Source organism: Erinaceus europaeus, chromosome 11 (genome assembly GCF_950295315.1).
Source record: "Erinaceus europaeus chromosome 11, mEriEur2.1, whole genome shotgun sequence".
Lineage (NCBI taxonomy): Eukaryota > Metazoa > Chordata > Mammalia > Eulipotyphla > Erinaceidae > Erinaceus > Erinaceus europaeus.
This window is the reverse complement of record NC_080172.1, coordinates 100,857,634-100,871,660: the sequence shown is the minus strand read 5'-3', so window position 1 is coordinate 100,871,660 and position 14,027 is coordinate 100,857,634. Positions and strand designations below refer to the sequence as shown.

The 14,027-nt window shown below is 36.2% G+C and overlaps 1 pseudogene; it reads left to right on the top strand.

Annotated features, from left to right (window-relative positions):
* The first annotated feature begins 11,942 nt into the window (after positions 1-11,942).
* Positions 11,943-12,471, top strand: LOC103116734 (protein tyrosine phosphatase type IVA 1-like; annotated as a pseudogene).
* Positions 12,472-14,027: the final 1,556 nt, after the last annotated feature.

The window sequence follows — 14,027 nt, the reverse complement described above, 5'->3', positions numbered from 1 at the left end:
ATGTTGAACCAGCCTTGCATTCCTGGGATGAATCCCACTTGGTCGTGATGAACAAAACTTTCAGGAAACAGTTAGTACCTATACTTCTTAAGCTTTTCCATAAGATTGAAGAAACAGGAATACTCCCTTACACCTTCTATGAAGCCAACATCACCCTGATACCAAAAGCTGATAGGGACAGAACAAAAAAGAAAAACTACAGACCAATATCTCTGATGAACATAGATGACAAAATATTTAACAAGATCTTGGCCAACCGGATATAGCAACATATCAAAAAGATTGTTCTGATTTGTTTTTCAACTTTTGCCCAAGATTGAGATCATCCCATATTCATCCTTCTGTTTCTGACTTATTTCACTTAACATGAATTTTTCAAGGTCCAAGATCGGCTGAAAATTGCAAAGTTGCCATTTTTTATAGCTGAGTAGTATTCATATATATATATATATATATATATATATATATATATATATATATATATATATATATGCCACCACTTGCTCAGTCACTCCTCTGTTGTTTAACATATGGGTTGCTTCCAGGTTTTCACTATTACAAATTGTGCTAAGAACATATGCATACACAGATCTTTTTGGATGGATGTGTTGGGTTCCATAGGATATATCCCCAGGAGAGAAATTGCATCATAGGGTAGGTCCATTTCAACCCTTCCGAGAGTTCTCCAGACTGTTCTCCACAGAGATTGGACCAATTTACATTTCCACCAGCAGTGCAGGAGGGTTCCTTTGATCCCACAACCTCTCCAGCATTTGCTGCTGCTACCTTTTCTGATGTATGACATTCTCACAGCAGTGAAATGATATCTCATTGTTGTCTTTATTTGTATTTCTCTGACAATCAGAGACTTGGAGCATTCCTCTTTACTTAGTTTTGGAAGTTGGTGGGTATCTAGGAAATCGTCCATTTCTTCCAGATTGTCTAGCTTGGAGGTATATAGAAGCCTCGCATGATATGTTGAATTTCTGTGGTGTCTGTTGTGATATCTCCTCTTTCATTTACTATCGATTTATTTGGGCTTTCTCCATTTTTTTGTTTAGTGAGTCTGGCTAAAGATTTGTCTATTTTGTTCACTCTTTTGAAGAACCAACATTTACTTTCGTTGATCTTTTTATGGTTTTCTGATTTTCAATGTTACTGATTTTAGCACTAACTTTAGTGGTTTCTGCCCGTCTGGTTGCTTTAGGGTTCCTTTGTTCTTCTTTTTCTAGGTCTGTAAGATGTGCAATCAGACTGTTTATTTGTTCTTTTTCTGGTTTCCTAATGTGTGCTTGTATGACTATGAACTTCCCTCTCAGCACTGCCTTAGCTGTGTCCCAAATATTTTGATAGCTTGTGTCTTCATTTTCATTGAACTCCTGAAACATTTTGATTTCTTCCTTTATTTCCTCTTTGATACAGTAGTTGTTAAGTAGTGTACTATTGAGCTTCCACATTTTGAGACTCTTACTAATCTTTTGTTGATTATTAAGTGTTAGCTTAATTACCCTATGGTCTGAGAAGATGCTTGGGATGATTTCAATGCTCTTGAATTTGCTGATGCTGTCTTTGTGGCCTGACATATGGTCTATCCTTGAGAATGACCCATTTGGACTTGAGTAAAATGTGTATTCCAGTTTCTTGGGATGAATGACTCTGAAAATGTCCAATAGTTGTAGTTTATCTATCTCCTAATTTCGCCCCCTCATGACTTTATTGATTTTCTGCCTGGATGATCTGTCAAGTTGAGAGAGTGGGGTATTGAAGTCCCCTACTATGACTGTGTTGCTGTTAATATATTGCTGTAGCTCTTCTAGTATTATCAGTGTTTGATGTATTTAGATGGCTTCTTATTGGGTACATAGTGTTAATACTTGTTAAATCCCCTTACTTGACTGGTCCTCTGAGCATTAAGTAGTGTCCATTCCTATCTTTTTTAATCTTATCTATTTTAAAGCCTGTCATCTCAGTTATGAGAATAACTGTTCCTGCCCTTTTTTTGGGATATTGGCCTGTATGATAGTTTTCCATCATTTCACTTTGAGTCTGTATTTGTCTTGTTGAGTTAGGTGGGTTTCCTATAGAAAGTATATTGTTGGGTTGTGCTTTCTGATCCATCTTGCTACTCTGTCCCTTTTAATAGGTGACTTCAGGCCATTGACATTTATTGATATAAAAGATTGAAGATATTTTAATGCCATTCTTATAGAGTTTTAGAGTGTTCTGATATATGGCCTATTTATGATGGACTGTTTATAGGAGACCTTTCAGAACTTCTTTTAGGGCAGGCTTGGTGATAGTTGATTTCTTTAACTGTTGCTTGTCTGAAAAGGTTTTTATGCCTCCATCTAGTCTGAATGACAGTCTAGCAGGATACAGTATTCTTGGTTGAAAGCCTTTCTCATTGAGTACTCGATAGATATCTTGCCATGCTCTTCAGGCCTGTAGTGTTTGTGTGGAGAAGTCTGCTGCTAATCTTATGGGTTTTCCTCTATAGGTGACTCTTTGTTTTTCTCTTGCAGCCTTCATGATCCTTTCTTTATCCTTATTCCTTTCCATTCTAAATATGATGTGTCTTTAAATCTGGGTTAATTCTGTTTGGAACCCTCTGGGCTTCTTGATTCTTTTTGTCTTTAATGTTGTCTAGACAAGAGAAGTTTTCAGCTATTATGGCCTGAAGAATGTTTTCTTCCTCTCCCTCTGGTAAGCCAATAATGCGTATATTGCCTCTTTTGATGTCATCCCATAGGTCTCTGTCGTTGTTATCATTATCTCTTAATCTCTTTTTGAGATCTCTTACTTCTTTTTTTAGTTGTCTCTATTTCATTCTTGATCTTGCTAATTCTGTCTTCAACCTCATATATTCTATTCTATCTCACCTCTACTGTTTTACGGAGTTCATCTATTTTGTTATCCTGTTCTGATACTGTTTTAGCTTGTTCAGCTAGTTGTGTTCTTAGCTCACCTATTTCAGCTTTCAGCTCTCTAATAATCTTGAGATAATTAATGTTTTCTTCTAGAGTCTCATTTGTTGTTTCTGTATTTCTGATGACAATTCTTTCAAACTTTTTACTCACTCCTGTTATTATTTACTTAGCTAGTGTTTGGATGTTGACCTCATTATTTTGTTCTTCATCCTTTGGGGGAGGGAGGCTTTTAGCTGGACTCTTGTCATGATTCATTTCTCCAATATTTCTTCTTGTTGGTTTAACCATTTTATATATTATGTTATGAGTTCCCTCTCTCAGTACTTTTCAAATTACTGATCACTATTGCCTGGATTGACTTGTGTTTAAGTAAGGTAATTAAAGGGTTCACAGTTGTGAAAGTTAATAGTTGTTTCAATAGTATTTTAATCCCTGATTTGGAGCTCAGTGGCTTAAAAGCCTCTTTTGTGATTTTTCTTCCCTGGGTAAAAAGTAAATGCTGGGTAAAAAGTAAGTTATCACACTGCACTTGTATCTTTATAAGAGACTAATATACATTGAGTACTTTATAGACAATAGAAACTTATTTTGAATATTTTGAAATCTATAAAGTTTAAAATTGAGACATCAATATAACTGCATTCTGAAGCAGGTTCCCATCTGCACTGCACACAATCAGCTTCTAGCTGTGTCTTCATTTACTAGAGACAGTTAGGTGTGTGAGTCACTTTTACATGACCTAATTACTTTTTGATGACCTACCTCTTCATACTATTACCTTGAGGGCTAATTTTCAACATATAGATTTCAAAGACTAAGGACATTATTTTAAGCCACAGCAATACTGTACTGGAGTTATACTTTGTAAGGGCTCAATAAGTCTTTCTGACAAACAAATATAAGCTAATGCAAGAAATGTGTGTTGGTAATGATTAATCTAAGTTCAATGGTGAGTTGTGACGGAAATGTTATTACAGTATTTCTCCTCAGCTATTGACCTAAGGTGAAGTGTTATATTACATTATTGTTATGAAAAAGAACCAATATGAGAAATATATTTTATATCCTTAACATTTTTAGTGTTTTAGTAAAATGCCAAGCAAATGCTAGTAGTTTTATTATCAGGAAATTATCTGTGTTGTAGTAGAGACAAGAATTAAATGTATCAAATAACCTAGGTTATATGCTATATAGCTATATAGCTAAAACATCTATTAGTTTTGCAACATCTGACAAAGGACTGCACTCCATTTGTAAATTGCAGTAGTAATAGTACACAATATTTAGGTTTGTTCTAAGACTAATGACTTATTAGAAAATTAAGGGCTTAGCTCAGTTTTTAGCATATTATAATCATTTATAACTTGTTATTGAAAGCAAACTCTAGCTTTTAATTACATTGAATTACTTTTAAAATCCTGTTTCAAAAACAAAATATAATTTATATACACCGTGCCACATTTGTAACATCCTCTACAGTCAAAATGAGTTTTAATCTTATTTCAACAAGATTGATTTGCAGATTTTATTTATTTCTTTATATTGAGCAAAATAAAATATCTAAACATGAGTTGTTTTATTTATCACTGTAGTTTTAGTAAGTAGCAATGTATATAAATGAGTGCATCAAACTGTTAATCCAAACAATAGGAAGCCATTATCATAGGTAGTCTGAGGCTATCCTAAGTGTACCTCCTTTTGTTAAAACTATCATTCAAATTTCTATTTATTAGGAGAGAATACTACTATAAAATTTTCTAGCATGGTGAAGGACCTTTCAAGAAAGAAAAAAAAAGTTTTCCTTTAAATGATTATTATATTGCATTGATAGATTTATCAAAACTATATGACCATGATTAAATAGTGTTTATTATTTACTTTTGTAATCTACTTAATAGAGCAGAGAGAAAGTGGAGGTAGAGGGGGATAAAGAAATAGAGATATGGTCAGACCTGCTTCACCACTCATGAAGCTTTTCCAGGTGGAGACTAGGGGATTGGACCCAAGTCTTTATGCATTATGTGTGATGTATGGTGAGCCACCACCAGGATCTGAGAAGATCAATTCTAACTAAAGCAACCCGAGGGGTTAACATACATGACATGTTTTAAGACTCTAAAATTGATTCAGTTAGCTTGTTAAGTATATTTATAACATGCATACTATTGGGTACTGAAAAAGGGAAATCACTGCTTTCACCCCAAATCAATACATCTTTTCTATACATTTCATCATGTATATATATATCTTTAATTTCAAGATATCTTGTTTTATTTTGGAGACATAGCTCACCAGCTAGGAATCTACTTTGTCATGCTCTTGGTTCAGATACAGTTGTAGCATCACATGCAAGAGGTTATAACATTGGAAGAAGTTCTCATCCTGTGGTGACTCTGCCTGTCTAAATAAAAAATTGTCCCTGAGAAGTAAAAATGTCCCAGAAGCAGTGAAAATTTCCATGCTTGAGATTATAAGTCTGCACAAATAAGTAAACAAATAAATAAATTGCTTTGAATTTTTGTACAAAGTTTCATTATGCACACTTTGTTTGACTGTATCATTCTAAGTGTGTAGACTTTATAGCCAGTAAGTCAATCATTTATAGTCACAACCAATCTTTGATATTCATATATAAATTATCAATGGCCAAATTAATGATTTAAAATATTCAATTATGGTGAAACATAATAGAACAGTATATTTCATTAGGAAGATTTGTTTTATTAAATGTTTTTGATAATTTTGTTTTCTAGGAGGGCACATTATCAGTTCACTTGGAAATATAGAGGTCTTAAACTCCCTTATCACATACTTGTCAATAGGAGAAAAAAAAGAAAGAAAGCCAGTTTCAGAAACCTTTGCTCCTATGTATTCCTGCCAGTCAAGGAAATCCAGAAGATAAATGCAATAATAGGAAAAGTCCTATTCCTTTGTTCCCCACTAATTCATCACACTATTCACAGCTGGATCTCAACTGAAGTAACATAGATTTGACCTTTAAATCTGAGCAAGGATGCATTTGATCTTATCTCCCATAGGTGTAACTCATTGAATTTCATGCTTCTGTTATCTTTTTTTTTTTTTTTCATAATTTGACTTTGATTTATCTTTTAACTATTGGTAGTCACCATTAATACACTAAGCAATAAGTGTGAAAAGCAGATATGGGTATTAACAGATATATATTTCTTTTAACTTGCAAAATACTATTTGATTGTATTTATTAAGCAGATGAACAAACCCCACACTACGCTACTCACATATTGTAATTGTTTCATTTGTCTTTGCATTGGAGACTGAGGTACATTTATAGACAGAAAAAATGAAGTCATTAACAAGGTCAAAGTATATCAGAAGCATGAGCACAATATTGGTGTTCTTATTTCACATAAAGCAATTTAATAGGGAGGGGGGGTGCAGTGGGCGGGGCGGTGGTGCAGTGGGTTAAGCGCACGTGTCTCAAAACTCAAAAACTGGTGTTAAGGATCTCGGTTGGAGCACCCAGCTCCCCACCTGCAGGGGATTCATATCACAAGCGATGAAGCAAGTCTGCAAGTGTCTGTCTTTCTCTCCCCCTGTCTTCCTCTCCTTTCTCTTGATTTTTCTCTGTCCTACCCAACAATAACGGCAGCAATAACGATGACGATGAACAACAAGGGCAACAAAAGGGAAAAAAATTAAAAATAAATAAATTTTAAAACACAATTTAATAGATTAATTTCTATATTTTCCTTTGTAACAGATACCTGTGCTTCTAAAACTGTACTGAAAGTTGATTTAAGGAGGTTTACAGAACAATAAATCTTAAATCCTTAAGGAATTTTTTTTCCTGGTAATTGTTTCTCTTAAACTGGTATAAACTTACCTGACCCTACAGTAATTTTTTATTTCAAACCAACTGAAAGTTAATGAACCACAAATTACACTAGGGAAGAGAACTGACGTTTTACAAGATGCTGGAATGTGGTGAATGTGGTGAGAAAACATTAACAAATCTGTCAATTAGCCTGGAAGGTATTTTGACTTTTATGTGTTTTATTTGCTTGCACAATATATCAAATTAATCCCCTTAACTTCACCTAGTATAATTTCTAATGACCACAATACCCAAATAGACTCTTTTTCTAACTCTTATCTAACTCTTATTCTAACTCTTTTCTAACTCAGAAGTTTCAGACATACAAGTACAAACTTTTAAAATCTACAATGTAATTTTAATAGCTGTGATTCTACTTAGTGACAGTCCAGTACTCAACGAAAAGGAGACAGTTAAATTTACATAAATCCCTTATTATCCCATCTCCAGAGTCATTTTGTACAATCCACCAAAACCAACCCAGTTTGCACTTTGTGTTTCAAGTTTCTGTTCTTGTTTTGTTAGTTCTACCTACAAGTTCTACCTACAAACATGGTTGCTTCAAGTGCTACCCAAGATAAGGTGAAAAAGGTGACTTCACTCTTTTTTGTCGTTGTTGTTGATGATGATAATGCATTTCATTATTTATTTAGATGTTTAAGCTCTCGCACTAGATACTTACAAGCTGGTGAATTTATCCCACAGAACTGAAACAGTAAAAATGTATGGTTGAACTAACATTTATACACATCACCATTTTTATCAGTTACATAGTAAAACAAATTATCAAGTATCTAAATATTAAGTTACAGAGTTCAAAAGGTATATAAAATATTAATATCTGCTCAATTCATTGGCAGAAACCCACTTTTTTTTTTTTTTGCAAGAGAGGTTGGGAAAATTAGGGGAAATCACATGTCAAATAAAGCAAGTTGGTAAACTTCCAGATAAGTATGAAAAAAAAATGACCAGGAGTCAGGTGGTAGTGCAGCAGTTAAGCGCAAGTGGTGCAAAGCACAAGAACAAGCGGAAGAATCCGGGTTAGAGCCCCTGGCTCCCCACCTCAGGGGAGTCGCTTCACAGGCGGTGAAGCAGGTCTGCAGTTGTCTGTCTTTCTCTCCCCCCTCTCTCTTCCCCTCTTCTCTCCATTTCTCTCTGTCCTATTCAACAACAACATCAGTAAGAACAGCAACAATAAAAAAACAAGGGCAACAAAAGGGAAGATAAATAAATATAATATTTTTTAAATAACCAAGAAGTTCAGAACTTTTATGATTATTAGCTACATCATAGCATCTATACTTATAAAAAATTTACTAAATTGAACAGCATAGTCTACACACTTGGCAGAAGGCAAAGGCAGCAATTTGCTAACATTATTTAATAGCCTCCTCCCATTCTTTTTTCAGGTCCCCTTGTCAAGTTGCACTCCAAAGTGCACACATAAAATTAACTGTAAGGCTTTCTTAATCTGGAGACATTAAAGACATGTGCTTCTGTACAATTAAGATTTTTCAAAATGGAGGTTGACTGTAGCAACACACGATGAAATATGATATATAAAGACACTAAATATAAACACGATAAGACTTGGTCATTAAAAAAAAGTGGGGGTCGGGCTGTGGTGCAAGGACCGGCATAAGGATCCTGGTTGGAGCCTCCAGCTCCTCACCTGCAGGGGGGTCACTTCATAGGAGGTGAAGCAGGTCTGCAGGTGTCTATCTGTCTCTCCCCGTCTCTGTCTATCTTTCTGTCCCCCTCCTCTCTCCATTTCTCTGTCCTATCCAACAACCAACAACATCAACAATGGTAATAATAATGTGTCTTTCTGGCTTCACACGTGGGAGACAGACTACCAGGGACTCATGGCTGGGCTGGGCAGCAGTATCTCTTTATTCATGTAAAAAACAGCACAATCTAAACCATCTAAACTAAACTAAACATAATCGCAATCCTGTGCGCATATATATATATACTTTCCAAGTATGGTGTAAACCGGATGTAACATAGAGAGGGTGGAGCTAAAAGTGACTGGTGCAAATTAGGGTGTACTAAGAGAGGGGACAGAGCAAAAAGACATCATGAACCAGTGGGGATTAAACCAATGCCCTGCAGGCAGGGAAGTGCTTAGTTAACAGTGGTTATGTAAATAGAATACAGTGTTAAGCAGGGGGGATTAAACCAATGAAACAGAAGGGGATTTTAGAAGCAGAATTAGAAGCATACTAACAATTCCCCCTTTCTTTTTAACTAATGGCCGTAGTATCAGGAGTGTGGGGTGAACAGAAATCTATATCGTACAGGCATTTTCAAAAGAACTGGCATAAGACATGGAGGAACAAAATAGGAGAGCAGTAAGAACCAGTGTGATGCCAATGGGAAGCCTGAGGGGGGTATTTCCTACCTCAAAGGGCAATGTCTAGCAGGCGAAAGGACATTTCTTGCCTCTGGGGGCATCTATTGCCTCAAAGGGCGTTTCCAGCCTCTGTGGGCATCTCTTGCTTCAAAGGGTGTTTCCTACCTCTGGGGGCAGGACCTAGTAAGGAGGGAAGGTTTCCTGACTCTGGGGACAGGGCCTGCAGGCAAGGGGGTGTGGCCTATAGAGTCCCAAGGTTCTGGCTGAAAAGTCTATGCACTGCTGCTGTCAGTCTTTGAGAAACCCAGCAGCATGAAAGGAAACTGCTGTAAAGTTGTGTAAAGTGTCTAAGAGGTGTACCAGTAAGTCCGATGGAAGTGTCAGTCCAAAGTAGATGACCACAGAAGAAATGCCAGGGGATGAAATGCTGCACGTCTGTCTAGATGGGGAAGGTCAGCCACTGGAATTCCACTTTTCTGTAGAGAGTGAGCTTTGGAGTCTGTGAATCTGTTTCTTCAGGTCATGCCAGGTCACATCATTGGTTTCCCGGGTGCGTTGTTGTCATGCCATCTTGAGGGCTATGTCAGAGAACAGGGCTCCAAATGGATTTCCAAGGGTTCCCTTTGAGCAGATGCTTTTTATTTATTTATTTATTTATTTATTTATTTATTCTTTTTGTTGCCCTTGTTTTGTTGTTGTTGTTGTTGTAGTTATTATTGATGTCATTGTTGTTGGATAGGACAGAGAGAAATGGAGAGAGGAGGGGAAGACAGAGAAGGGGAGAGAAAGAAAGACACCTGCAGACCTGCTTCACCGCCTGTGAAGCGACTCCCCTGCAGGTGGGGAGCCAGGGGCTCGAACCGGGATCCTTCCACTTAGCGCCACCTGCGCTTAACCCGCTGCGCTACCGCCCGATTCCCTAAGCAGATGCTTTTTCATGTGAAGACTTGACAGGTGAAATTCACTTACATGTCAAACAAAATTTGTAGCAGATTAGAAGTTTACTATAATTGATAACTCCATTATAATTGGAAGTGCTTTCTAATATGATTTTAAGGTAGCTTAAACAGTTTAAACTCAATAAAATGCAGAAAGGTAAACAGAAGAACCTCGATTAGAAGCCTTAGACATGAGAATCATTAACATAATCATTATACTATCTGCCTGCCCATAACTCATACAGTTTTCAGGATTAAACGTTTCAGATTTATGCTAAGACATAAAAAAAAATCAGAGGAGGAAGAAATTTGGATTGTTTCTGGATGTTTCTAGAAATCATGGCTGCAACCAGCATTTTTTTAAGTCAATATCATACAAAAATTCAGTCATTCAAATCACTCTCTTACGAAACGCAACTGAAAGCAGACAGCAAACTTAAGATAGGCAGCTTTTGCTTCTTTCACCTTGAATCAGATTATCCAGATCTCACCATGTAGCATCATGAGTCCCCGGAGGGCGTCCTAGTCCAACAATCTCCTTGAAATTCCATTTAGGGTGCTTCTGACGGTTCCTTATGGGATTGCTTCAGGCACCCATTTTTAAAAGTTTCTTCCCATCTAAGAAAGAATAAAATCAGGAGGGTAGAACTAACCATATGTCTCCATTCTTTGGGACTATGAGGGTACTGGATAATACTTTTCAAGTTAGAGTAGTCCTTCTTGGTGGGAAATATGCTAGAAGAAGTCCAAAAAGTCCAAGGAGAAATTTTTGCACATCTCCCAAGCTCTATGATCACAATCATAAGGAACCAAAGTGTGTTTCAGAGAAGAATGTAGTCCTTCTCCTTGGGAAACATGGGAGAGGGATTCAGAAAGTCTAAGGAGAAATCTCCATGCATATTCCAAGCTCTACCATCACGGTCATAAGGAACCAAAGTTCCCGGTCAGGGAACCAAAGTGTGGCCCAGAGCAAAATGTTCCAGAGACAGAGAAACTGTCTCATGATGAAACAGTAGAAGCTTTGGCAAACCTCTTCATAAGTAGAAAGGCAACCCATGGCAGATGGGTAGCCAAGTTTACTTATCTGAGGGATGGACAGGTTAGGTCCCACGTCGGTGCTGGTCCCTGTTTCAGGCGCCATTATGCCGGGATAGCTTCGGGGGCGGGAGACAGAATACCAGAGGCTCATGGCTGAGCTGTACGCAGTATCTCTTTATTCATGTGGAACGCAGCACAATCTAAACCACAATCTAAACCATCTAAACTAAAAACATAATCACAACCATATATATATAATCATATATATATATATATATATATAATCATATATATATATAATCATACATATACATGTACATGTACATGTAAATATACATATACATATACATATACTTGCCAAGTAGGGTATAAACAGGATGTGACCTAGAGAGGGTGGAGCAAAAAGTGTCTGGTGCAAATTAGGGTGTACTACAAGAGGAGGCAGAGCAAAAAGACATCATTTACCAGTGGGGATTAAACCAATGCCCTGCGAGTAGGGTAGTGCTTAGTTAACAGTGGTTATGTAAATATAATACAGTGTTAATCAGGAGGGATTAAACCAATGAAACAGAAGGGGTTTTTAGAAGCAGAATTAGAAGCATACCAACAATAATGACCACAAGGAGGCTACAACAACAAGGGCAACAAAGGGGGGGATAAATGGCCTCCAGGAGCGGTGGATTCATGGTGCAGGCCCTGAGCCCAGCAATAACCCTGGAGGAAAAAAAAAGTTCCGAAACCTGATACCCAGATTCTTTGAATCATTTCTCTTTTCAGTTTTTGACATTCTTTCATAACCCTATTGAGTGCTTTTTAACTAAATTCACATGGCTCAAATGAACTGCCCATCTCCTGCTGAAATTATATACAAGATCATGAGATTTTTTATTACACACAATCCAAACAATGTAACCTTAAAAAAATTATAGAGAAACAAGAAATATGGAGTTAATATGATAGTAGGAGTGTGTGAAGCAACTTTTGACACTACTCTTATAGAGTAGTGTCAAAAGAAGACATCTCTGTTCTTGATTGGCCTTTTGATGATGGTGCACCACCTTCTAATCCAATTGTCAATGACTGGTTAAGTCTTGTGTAAAAATTTAGTTTTGTGAAGAACCAGGTTGTTTCATTGCTGGTTATTGTGTTGCAGGCCTTGGTAGAGCTCCAGCGCTTGTTGCTTTGGCACTAAATGAAGGTGGATTGAAATATCAAGATGTGGTACCGTTCATAAGACAAAAGCGGAGTGGAGCTTTTAAGAGCAAACAACTTCTGTAGTTAGAGAAATATTGTCCTAAAATGTGGCTGCACTTTAAGGACTCCAATGGTCATAGAAACAACTGTTATATTCAGTAAAACTGGGGTGCTTGATGTCATTGCCTTGGAAATGGAACTTGACAGGATCTTATTTGTCCTATATATTAGCCAATGTCTTGATTTGGTGAATTAGTCTAGTGAAACTCCCGTGAGAATATTGAAATGTGTTTTTACCAGATCACAAGCTTGACAGATTTGCAATGTCTGTATTTGGGTTACAGTCAACCTATTTGACACTTAGCAAAAGAGTTTTGCTGTTGAGCATTTATAATGTGCTTATCATTTTTACCAGTTGACCTTCCTTAAAATCATGCAGCATTGAGTCAATGTCTTTAAATCTATTTCCAAACTAGTCTTCTCAGTATATCAGGAATTTAGAAAGATTAGGTGAGAAAATGACCATCACAATAATTATATAGATTTTTGTATAATACAGAATTAAAATCCCAAGAACTATGAATACTCTGGACCTTATGTGGTTTGTTCCTTTGGTCATTTCAAACATATAAAGTACAGCCTGAATGGTTATTTGCCTGCTCACTGTATGTTTACATCTCTCACATTCATATACAGTATGCATCAGGTTTTTGCAACCTTATTTTTTAATAACCAAGTCTTACAGGTCACATCATTCTTAATAGCTAAGTAGTATTCCATTGTGTATATTTACCACACTTTGTTAATCACTCATTTTTTTTTTTTTTAACATTGTGGTTGCTTCCAAGTTTGGGCTATTACAAATTAGAAAGGACAGTAACAACAAATGTTGGAGAAGTTGCTTGGTTAAAGGAACTCTTCTACGCTGAAGGAGGTAATGTAAATTCGTACAACCCTTATAGAGAGCAGGCAATTTTCAGAATGCTAAAAATTGTCCTACCCTATGATTCAGTGATTCATTTTTTGGGAATATATCCTAAGGAAACAAACATATACAATTACAAAGATCTCTCTCTCTCTCCATATATATATATATATATATATATATATATATATATATATATATATGCTCAGAGCAGCACACTTGGGAGTAATAACAAAAACTTGGGAGCAATTCAGATCTATTTATTTTAATATTTAATGTCTACCACACTATGGGAACACTCAGACATTGACACTTCAATATTTTATTGAGGAATTTTATACAAAAGTCAACTTTCTGGTCAACTACAAACCTCTGATGATAGTAAAGATTCACCAACATAGATGCTTCATATAAAAATTATAGAAAATAGTAAATAGTTTCATAAAGAGAAGAGAAAAGAATAATATAGTTACCCAATACTTCTTTTTCATACTTTGGTGTGCATTTTTATTTGTTTTATTATTTTTTTTTAAATTTCTTTGCAGAGTGATAGTATTGCACTTGCATAATTTCACCACTACTGGGCTGTTAATTTAATTAAGATAGAGAGACATAGAGACAGAAGGTGAGACATTACAGCTGCAGAGTTTTTCTAATATTTATTTATTAATTTCCTTTTATTTGCCCTTGTTTTTATTATTGTTGTTGTTGTTATTGCTGTTGTATTGATGTTGTCATTGTTGGATAAGACAGAGAGAAATGGAGAGAGGAGGAGAAGACAGAGGGGGAGAGA